Below are 9,276 nucleotides of genomic sequence, written 5' to 3'. Positions count from 1 at the left end.
ACGTTATATAATTCAGTTCATACCTTTCCATGTAATCTTTACAATTCTTCATTGTTGCTTAATCTAGGATTTTCTCACCTCTAGATAATAAGGGTGGAGGTCATGTTCAATACGAGACAGTGGCCACAGATCTTGAATGGCAAAGTGGTCTGTGGGTGGAATTTCTGCAAAACTTGATAAACTTGGTAGAGAGTTAGTTTTGTAGATGTGGGGGTGGAGAGAATCAGATTGATATGATCATCAGGGACCTGCTCTGGCAGATATTTGCATTACTATGAAACCTGTGGCTCCAGCATTTTCTTGCAGTAAGAATAAACCTTAAGACCTATCCTATCACAACATTTTGAACACTCTCTACAACCCTCCCCCTCTTCTACCAGAGCCAATTCTTGACTATATTAGAATTTACCTTGTCTTGGGCATGTGTATTCAAGCATACTTACAGCAAAGCATAAAACATAATCCACCGGCACATTTTCTCTAAAAGCCATATGAAATCTTTGGTTTGAAGCAACAAGAACAGTCACCTTGGCGTTTCTGCTGTTACTGCTTATTTCCAAGAAAAATGAGACAGAGAGGTGAGGAAACATCTTCAGGCATTTTCACCTAACCCCTTCTCCTCTTCCTTTTGCTCACCCCTCCCATTAGCCTCTCTTATGAGGGCACATCGGAGTTCAGTTTTGAGTGGGAGTGGGATGATGGTATCTAAAGGATTCTACTTTCTTTTCCAATTAAATCCTGGGCCCCACATAAGCATAGTATTATGAAGTCAATCTTCTACCCAGGGCAAGTCAGGAGCTTTCCAGCAAGTTATTTTGTTTCCCCTTTTCTATGCGGACAACACAAAAGGGCCACTCATCACATTTGCTGCTTCCTTCTCTTCTCCAGGCAGTGATACTAGTCTCCCCTGACATTGTGAAAAACCATATCTCCTGCACCAATACATGGCGAGTGTCTCCATGCGGGCCGTCCCAGTTTGATTATTCTCCTACCACTTCCCTTTCTGATCCCCTACGATGATTTCCCCAGGAAGGCAGAGATATTCCTAATACTCTGTCTGGGAAGGAGAATGTGATTTCAATGACTAGCATGTGCACCCCTAGGCATGTGCCCCCAAAAGGCACATACTTCCAGTATTCCATGAGCTGGAGTACTACTGGGGTGCTTTTATCTGTACAGAGAAAACATCAATTCATTGTTAACAAGTGCTCTATGAACTTTTTTCTTTCTTTCTCTATTTCGCCCAAGTCTCCATTCAGTATATAAAAACAACAACAAAAGCGTTTCACCCACCCCCGTGTGCCTTTTCGTGTCTAAAGTCTGATAGAAGAGCAGGCACCAAGATGACCATTGCCTTGTGGCTTGAGTTTCAATTGCAAATTAACTCTTGGGAGTCTGAAATTCCTCACCCCTTCTACAAAGCAATGCTAGTAACACATTCAGGAATACAGTAAACTTGATATGTAACAGCCCAGAGGTGGGCTATTACCATCTTCCCTCTCTTTGGGAAGAGAAATCTCTCTCTCTCTCTCTCTTTCTGACCTGCCTATTTTGCAGATCCTGCTTCAAACTTTCTACAGCTCCACTACTTTGAGGTCCATAGCTGATATGGAGCTGGTGTTTTACTCCGAACGCCTGTAACATCACAACTTCTCCCACAAAAGCTCCCCCTCTATCGAATCTCAAGATATGGGGTGCCCCATATCTGCAAAACACCTCTTCATAGAGTTTCTTAGCCATTATTGCAGCTGTATTGACTTTAATCAGAAAAGTTTCTGTCCAGGCAGAAAAGACATCTATTATTACTAGCAGATATCTGTATCTCTCTTTTGTGGTGGGCAATAGATCGGTGAAATAAAATTTGTAGATGATGCCATGGTCCCACTGTATGTTGTCCTCATATTATGTGACAGGAAGTGCTCCTATTAACCTGTGTGCATTTAAGGCATCCATTTACAATACGCTGAACCATTTCCCTCTGTTCGGGCCATGCTCCCACTTGGCGAACTTTGAATAGGGTTCCCTCCCCCCTTCATGAGCCCATTCACGAATTTGCTGCACTAAGTCTTCTCTATCTGCCTGGGTAAGCTCTGAGACAAAAATCGACATAGCCCCTTCTCTTTCTCTGGTTAAAACATCCACCCTAGCATTCCACTCTTGCAATTCTGTACAATTTTTGTGCACCTGTGCTTTAACCCAAGTAACAAGTACTTTCCCTTTTCTTCCTCTGTACAATTCCATTATTTCCCTCCACCTCACAAGAATGTGCCCCCCCCCCCATTAAAGCTTCACTGAGGAGATCTGGGGTTTGTAATAGCTCAGTTGTGACACCCCTTTGAGTGAGAAACAACGTCCATGGGGCAAGCCTGGTATTGGAGACTGTGTTCATTTTGTATCCAGTGAGTATGTATTTGAGAGGTGTATGTGTGGTCTGCAAAATTATTGGGGCACTCTCTGTGTATGCTTGAAAAGCTTGAACTGCCCATACTGCTGCCAGCCATTCCTTTTCGCAAGGGCTGTATTTCCTCTCAGGCTGCTGTAAAGCCCTTGATTCATACCCCACTGGGACCAGCTTCCTTGTCCTGATTCTGAGATATGACACAATTTCTTGGGCAATTGATTGCACATTTGGGATAGGCTCTCTTTGGCCTTTGAGTCCCATCCTCCCACCTTAAGGAGCTCTTTAACTGGCCTCTCAGTTTCAGATGTCTATAATATTGCTTGCACTTTGCCATCCCTTAAGCTGCTTTCTAACAGCTAGTTTGGCAGGCATCCCTGCTTCTAGATGCTTAACCTGCATCCCCCCTTGTTTTAAGACACACACCTAGGGATTGAGCATTCATTCTTTCCAAACTCTTAATCATTCACACACTGCAGTGCTGCTTTGATTTTCACACGTTCGTCAACATTTTGTTACACGCATTCACAGTGTGGCTGGCTTGAGGCTCTCCTCTCCCCATTCCTTTCTTAAATTCATTCCGTCACTCACTCAGCACTCTCTTTCACACATTCTGGAATTTTGCTTTGGACTCTCTATCCCAGCATATCTAGCACACTTCTTTGCTTTGACTGTTTCTGATGCGTTATTTCAGCAAAGCTGTCTCAAATTTTCTTTTAGAAGGGGATCAGCCAAGGGGCTGCTTAAATGGATCAAGCCCGCAAGTCAATGAGATGATATTCTACGGGGCCCAGCAGAATCTCACTAGTGACTTAACGTGCTAAATTCAGAATCATTGTACCTTTTCCCCATTTTTTTTTCCTTTCAAATTTTCCTCTCTCTTCCAGGAGAGGACGACAATTCTCTGTTTACTGTAAGACTGGCCATTTGAACTGTACAAATAGCCAATTGACAATTCAAGCTGGTAGCCTTTTTCTCATGCACCTTGCTTTATCTGATTTCTAATTGTAGGTCTCTGGAACTTTGTTTTGCCAATTTGCTCAGTGCACAGCATCCAATTTGTGCTCCTGATTATTTGATTGTAATGCCTGCACTTTCTCTTTCTGCACTTTCTCTTTCATTGCAGCCTGACTGTTTCTGTGAGCTTTCGAGTTGCTGTATAATTTGCAATTGCTTGGTGCATGGTTTTGATTAGCAGGGACAATGATGTCGTCTGTCACCCCTCTAAGGCTCCCTTCTTCCCTTGGGCTTTGTTGCAATCCTCATAGTAACAGAGGAGGAGAAATGGATTTCCTCAGCATCAATATATTGTAACGCAAAGTACTTTGGGGATGGCTTGATCTTGGGTGGGCAATGAAGGCCCAGTCGTTTTACAAAGGGTCTGCTCCAGGTGGAGCTGACATCTGCTAGAACTTGTTTGTGGATAGAGAGCAACACAGCTGCCTGCCCTTTTGGACACTCCTTGGGTGGGTGGCTATGGGGATGGTCATGATGAGCCACATGCTGAGGCCAGGCCCACCTGTTGCCTCTTAGGACGTGGGCCTTGGGGAAAGCACAGGGGCTGCCACCGGAATGGAACTGAGAAGCCCCCATGAATGTATGGAATGCTGCCTGTAGCACTATGGATCCTGCCCTAGGCTATCGGTGGAGTCGATGGATATGGCTGCCAGTCATCAAGGGTAGAGCAATCACCTGGTGAGAAATGTGGGAATTGGACCTCAGGCACTACTAAAAGTCATAAAGGGCTGGATGTGCCTCATCTCGTCTGATCTCAGAAGCTAAGCAGGGTCAGCCCTGGTTAGTACTTGGATAGGAGACTGCCTGGGAATCAGGCTTTCTGCACTGAGCAGGGGGTTGGACTCAATAGTCTTGTAGGCCCCTTCCAACCCTGCTATTCTGTGATTCTATGAGGCTGGATGGTGATCTGTCAGGGATGCTCTGACTTGGATTCCTGCACTGAGCAGGGGGTTGGACTCAATGGTCTTGTAGGCCCCTTCCAACCCTACAATTCTGTGATATGAAGAAGCATTAACTACTGAGCACTGGCTCAATGGGGCGGAGTCAAAATTACTCCACAGTTAACATTAATGAGGCTAATATCTAGCCTTCAATTGTGACTGCACCATTTTCTGTCCGCTTCTCTTTAGTCAAGTCATCCAAGCCCAATTTCCTCTATGGCATTGGCCTACAACCAGTGGCTTGGGGCCCAGTATTGGGTTGTACCCTGCCCTAAAGGAGGTCACAACATCAGCATCCCCACCATGTATTGTAAAGGCTTGCTAAAAAATGAAGTGGATCTCCAAACACATGTTTGGGCTAAAGGTGGTCTCCAGGTCTGAGAAGGCTGAAAATTACTGCTCTGTGGTAAAAGGGGAACAAAGTTTGGATGACTCTATGTATGCAAATTCAATCGATCATCCACCACAATAGCAAGAAAACTTGTGAAAAGAGCGGGGGAAAAGACAAATGTCAGCCCACACGCCTCCTGTTTTGTAGAAGATGGTGTGAATACTGATTTTGTTGAGTGACAGAGAGGCCTAGAATTACATGCCTAAGCTGTGTTAACTTCCTTCAGATCGTCAGTCCGTCCCACAAATTAAGAGTGGTGGCCTGGTGCCCTCAAGCGATATTTATGGGAACTGAGAAAAGGCCAGAAGCTGGCCCTATTATCCCTATTTCACAAGCCAGAAATCCAGATGTGTTGTTTTTAGCCGCTCCTTTGACTTGTCTTTCAATTGCAGATGCAGGTCTTTCAAAAATGTGTCATTATCAACTTATTAACGTTTCTAAAAGACACTGTTTTCTCGCTGGAGAAATCACTGAAACCCTTGTTCATTTTCTTATTTTATTGCTGCAATGCCCCTTTTGTTATTTTGCTTAATACCATTTAAAATTGCCAGCATCTGTTACAAACTGTATCTGTAGTTTAGCCTTCCCCAACCTGGTGCCCTCCAGATGTTTTGGGTTACAACTCTCAGTATTCCTGATGACTGGCCATGCTAAGTAGGGCTGATGGGAGTTGCAGTCCAAAATATCTGCAGGACAGGTTGGGGAAGGCTGCTCCAGCTCATCTCAAGTTGGATCCAGATTTAGTCACACGTAGAGTAAACCCATTGAAATCAATGGGACAAGTAAGTCATGAAATCCCACGGCTTCTGTTACTTTTAAGTACTTGCATTCTCTTGCTCTTGCTTATCTTTTCTCTTTATGATTTATTTATTTATTGCACTTATATCCCGCCTTTTTACCTTTTGCAAGGAACCCCAGGCAGCTTACATTATCTTCCTCCTCTCTGTTTTATCCTCGCAACAACAACCCTATGAGGTAGGTTGGGCTGAGAGAGTCTGTGACTGGCCCAAAGTCACCCAATGAGCTGCCATGGCCAAGTGGGGATTAGAACCCAGATCTCCCGGCTCCCAGTCTGTCACTCTCACCACTACACTGGCTCTCTTTATTTGCTCTTTATGCTTCTTTTAGAACCTCCATATAGAATCATAGATTCATAGGGTTGGAAGGGGACTACAAGACCATCGAGTCCAACCCCCTGCTCCATGCAGGAAGCCTGATTCCCAGGCGGTCTCCCATCCAAGTCCTAATCAGGGCTGACCCTGCTTAGCTTCTGAGATCAGACGAGATTGGGCACATCCAGCCCTTTGCTCGATGTCATAGAATCATAGGGTTGGAAGGGACCTACAAGACCATCAAGTCCAACCCCCTGCTCCATGCAGGAAGCCTGATTCCCAGGCAGTCTTCCATCCAAGTCCTAACCGGGTCTGACCCTGCTTAGCTTCCGAGATCAGATGAGATGAGGTGCATCCACCTGTATTACTCTGATCAGTGCGAGTGCCAGGTTTTTGAGGGCCCTGGGCAAGACCACCTCAATGGGTCTACCTTCTTGCTGCCATTGTCACCAGCTGTGCTTACTCCTCATCCTCTTTCTCATAATTGCTACCGCTGGCTTGCTTGCCAGGCAGAGAGCCAAGGAGCAAGGAGGCCGTGGCATCTCCTGCCCACCACCACCACCATCTGTGCCAGAGCGAGAGGCAGGTGAACAAACTGGTTGCAATGGTGAAGAGGAGGCGCAACTCCAGGGAGCTTTTGTCAGTCGGCCCTCAACAGCTGCCCAACCCTGCCTACCGTTGACGCCAGCCTGACTCTGGCACTGACTATTTAGTTAGACCAAAGACTGCATCTAGTGCCTCACACACCTCCATCCTTTTCACTTTTGCAGCACTGTGTCTCTGGAACTCATTGCCCTCAGGTAGTCATGTGATCCAGTCCCTCCCACTCTTGAAGACGTGCCTCAAGACGTACCTGTCTTCACGTCGCTTTTGCAATGAACTGAAGTATTTTCGTTCATGTCTCTGTTTAGTTAAAATATAAACCTATAGGCAGGGTTTTGGGTTGTTGTTTTTACAAATCCAGTGTGTGTGTGTGTGTGTGTGTGTGTGTGTATTGTCCAGCACGTTGTTTTTAATAATATAATAAATACTACTGTAATACTATTTTGAGGGGAGTTATCCAAAAATACATTTAGGGCGCAATTATGTGCATGTTTAGACAGAAAAGAGTCCTACAACTCCCAGCATTCTCCAGCCAGTATAGCTGGGAGTTGTAGGACTTTTTTCTGTCTAAACGTGCATAGGATTGCGCCCTTAGTGAGTTAATAGATGCAATCAACACATTAAAAGTTGTCTTAAAATGGCTTGCCTTGTATTATCTTTCTCTTTTTAAGGTGGCAATCTTATGCACACTTACCTGGGAGTAAGTCCATCAAACTCAATGGGTCTTATGTTTGAGTAGACATCTACAGCCTTGCTCTGTTAATGGATTTATGCCACCCTGGAAGAAAGCAGAGGGACATCCAGAATTTTACCTTTGCTGGGTAAAGCCAACAATGCTTTCTCGAAAATGAGATGTGTGGCTGGCTTATGGTCATCCAAAGCAGAGCAGGAGAAGCAGTTTGCAAGTTGGCTACATGGGCTTTTCGCCCCTCCAGCTGGGGCTCTGCAGAACAGGAGGAAAGGAGGCTGGGGAGGCCTGGGGATACGTGTAAGCCCCCAGTTGCCTCCCACCAGCACACCCCCTCTTCCTCCTCTCCAAGCTTGCCTTTATTTGTTTGTTTGTTTATTTAAAACATTTGTATTATGCCCTATATCATTCGGATCTCAGGGCAGCGTACAGATAAAATCAATTTAAACAGTGTAAAACAATAAATGATTTAAATAGCTAAAAACATATTAAATCTTTAAGCTAGCTAAGACCAATTTAAAATATAAAATGATACAACAGTTACAGCAGTGTGCAAACTCAGGGAATCCAATTAGCCCTCAAAGTCTTCGGTAAAAAGCCATGTTTTAACAGTGTCTGTGCCAGTCGGGCATCCAAGGGGAGGGCATTCCACAACTGGGGTGCCACAGCAGAGAAGGCCCTATCCACGCCCCACCAGAGTGTATGTCTCGCACTGGTGGGGCACAGAGGAGGGCTCCTCCAACAGATCTCAGTCCTCAGGCAGGCATATATAGGGGGAGGCACTTCCTCAGATATTGAGGTCCCAAGCCGCTCAGGGATTTAAATTCAAGCACCTTGAATTCTGACCAGAAACACCTTCGCGAGCTCGGAGAGGCGGCTGGCGCAGTTCTCTCCATGCCAGCTGCAAGGGGGAGGGGGTGGGGAGCTCGGATTCCTGGCTCCGAGGTTGGATCCAGGAATCCGAAATATCCTATGGCCCCCCAGACTCTGTCTAGAGGCCATCATCAATCAAGCAATTTTCCTACCTTCTTCGATTCTGACAAAGTAGTCAATGGAGAATTAGGCATAGGTGCCTTGGAGGATGGTAACAAGGGAAAGAGTCTTCTTGATGGTGGCCCCTAGATTGTGAAATGCCGTCCCCATAGGATTGGAAGGGGCCTACAAGACCATCTTAGTCCAACCCCCTGCTCCATGCAGGAAGCCTGATTCCCAGGTGGTCTCCCATCCAAGTACTAACTGGGGCTGACCCTGCTTAGCTTCCAAGATCAGACGAGATCAGGCAAGTAGCATTACTGGAGGGGTATCATAGACTCATAGGGTTGGAAGGGGCCTACAAGACCATCGAGTCCAACCCCCTGCTCCATGCAGGAAGCCTGATTCCCATCCAAGTACTAACCAGGGCTGACCCTGCTTAGCAGCCGAGATCAGGCATGTCCAGCTCTTTGCTCGACGTCATTGAATCATAGGGTTGGAAGGAGCCTACAAGACCATAGAGTCCGACCCCCCACTCAGTGCAGGAAACCTGATTCCCAGGTGGTCTCCCATCCAAGTACTAACCAGGGCTGATCCTGCTTAGCTTCTGAGATCAGACGAGATCAGGTGCATCCAGCCAGCTTGGCTTATGAAATGCTTAGCAATAGTTTTCCCCGCAGTTCATTTTTTTACATCTTTCAAGCAAGGTTTATGGAGTTTGCCTTTTATTGCATTGCCTTCGTCCCTCCTGTGTTGTCCTGCTGCACAGTAGAAAAATATGAACACATATTGACTAATATGTTTTTATACCCCTTTGACTTGTAACAGACTTTGCTGGAAGAAAACAACTGCCTTTTCCATTCATTGTGGGTGGGTCTTCATGTCTTTTACTGATCTTTATGCCAAATGTTTTAGGTAAATTTGTACTTTTAATTGTGAAACATAACTGTGTACTCTTAACGCAATCTAGTAACTTATAGTGGAACTGTAGAATTCTTTTCTCTGAGATGTATAGTGCATAGTTCCACTGTGTATATGACTTAAAACTCTGTACTGTTGGACAAAGATATAAATGAGAGGAAGGCCAGGATCTCTTCTCGATCATCCCAGAATGCAGGACATGGAATCATGGGCTCAAGTGACAGGAAGCCAGA

The sequence above is a fragment of the Heloderma suspectum genome, chromosome 7 (genome assembly GCF_057233095.1).
Source record: "Heloderma suspectum isolate Gila_16-S chromosome 7, 16-S_ref, whole genome shotgun sequence".
In the NCBI taxonomy this organism is placed as follows: Eukaryota; Metazoa; Chordata; class Lepidosauria; order Squamata; family Helodermatidae; genus Heloderma; species Heloderma suspectum.
The sequence above is the reverse complement of the archived record's forward strand: the minus strand, read 5'-3'. Positions refer to the sequence as shown.